Genomic DNA, 1,739 nt, shown 5'->3' on the forward strand with positions numbered 1-1,739 from the left:
ACGAAATCCTACAAAGCAATATACTACTGGCCGGCAGCAATTCATACCCGGACAACGTCGGGATGGGCTGCTAGTTTAATTATATAGCGATAAATTTAAGTTCTGCCAATTCGCTATTCGAGATAGATTATTTATCTAAATGCTAAGGAGAACACCTCTGTTTCTAATGATCCGCAACGCATAGTCTTTCTACTATGAAGTCTGTACTCGTTCGAGACACGCCCCCTAACTACACTTCCTGGTTACCATTCAATCACCGAGGGTTCAGAACGCGACCCACGGTGTTAGGAGTACTCTGATTTACTTCATGAGCCTCCGTTTGAATTCCAGACTTACTTTTTCTGAATTGTAGGTGAGTCAGACTTAGTTTTACTTATTCTTCAATTGTGTGGTATAACGTGGGAGTTAATATGTGCCGTAAGATCGGACCCCTAGTCACAGTCCTTTTGTTCGTTCCTTTTTTCAGTATCGAGGTGGTTGCCGCCCGATCTCCAATCATTTCGGTTTGATCCATATTAACAAGAATTAAGGTAAATCCTAAATCATTATTCATTGTACATGCGGGTCTGATTTATGTTGAGTAGAGGAGGAGTAACAATTTGATCTCCTTTCACTTATTATTTTTAGATAACTGAAAAAGCTGCGGTTTCACCGTGTTTTCCAGCTCCTAACCTCAAGCAAGATTCATACAGCTATAATAGGATACAGGTTTTGGAAATTTGTTTGGACTCGTAAGAGCTGTAATGTGTGGCCTCGTTCATGGGGAACCACTTAAAAAATTGTGTAACAAATGTTCAAAATTGAATTCGACTGTTTGTTTTTAAAAAAAAGAAAAACTTTCTTTCATTGTGCACTCAAACTCCTTCACAGCACACCCCTTCCCCATCCCCTCACCTTTCACGTTGTATATATGGGCACAAATATGTTTGAAAAAAATGAAAAAAAGCAATCATTGACAATCATAGTGTATAAACCAGCTATAGGTTTGTCGGTACCCTGTGAATAAAAACATCGTACTGTATATTTTATGCTTTCAATTTGTTTTTTTACTCATATGACTGGTGTTCTAAATCCATTCCTTTTCTCCCAGTCTGGGACCACTCTATTTATAACGCTCAGCTACCCAGGTCCCTTTGACTCTGTTGGGTTAACCCTTTTCTATAACACTGATCTGCCTTGAAGCAGGGCGTCTGATGGGAGCACACTGAGCTGATGCAGAGAGGCCAAGATACCACTATAAGTTGCTTCTGAAGGACTTATGAGGGGATGCGGGCCCTGTCTGCCTCGGAGAGCAGCTAGATTAATAGGAGTTCCCAAAATTATTCCTTTTTTGTAAAAGTAGAGATTTTAGAAAAAACGGGCTGAAATTGCCTTCAAAGAAGTCAAAAATTGCCCAGAAATTAGAAAGGGATAGGCCTGGTAAAGGCACTGTGAGGACTTTACTGTGAGGACTATTCCCTCTGTTGTTCTAGCTCGGCGAAGGCGCAACCAGCTTCTAGACGAGAGGCTGCTTCACGTGCACTGACGCGTGCAGGCTCCCGAGAGGTTACGCGTGTCCCTACGTGACCTCGCTCCCGGGAGGGTACACTCCCAGAACGGTGGATCAAGGAGCTCGCCCACCGCCACGGCACAGCTGCACAGGGCAGTCAGTGGGAAAAACAAGTTAGGGAATGAAAGGGAAGGCGCAACACGTGCCGGAGGATCAGGGAATGAAAAGAACACCCCAACTAGGGTGACCA

The 1,739-nt window shown here is 43.3% G+C and overlaps 1 long non-coding RNA gene across 1 annotated transcript; it reads left to right on the plus strand.

Annotated features, from left to right (window-relative positions):
• Positions 1 to 267: 267 nt before the first annotated feature.
• LOC144752058 (uncharacterized) lies at positions 268 to 1,004 on the plus strand. Its single transcript, XR_013594021.1, has 3 exons — positions 268 to 352; positions 467 to 530; positions 628 to 1,004. It is a non-coding gene; the product is annotated as an uncharacterized LOC144752058 (long non-coding RNA).
• Positions 1,005 to 1,739: the final 735 nt, after the last annotated feature.

This window comes from Lissotriton helveticus, chromosome 4_2 (assembly GCF_964261635.1).
Source record: "Lissotriton helveticus chromosome 4_2, aLisHel1.1, whole genome shotgun sequence".
NCBI classification, from domain to species: domain Eukaryota; kingdom Metazoa; phylum Chordata; class Amphibia; order Caudata; family Salamandridae; genus Lissotriton; species Lissotriton helveticus.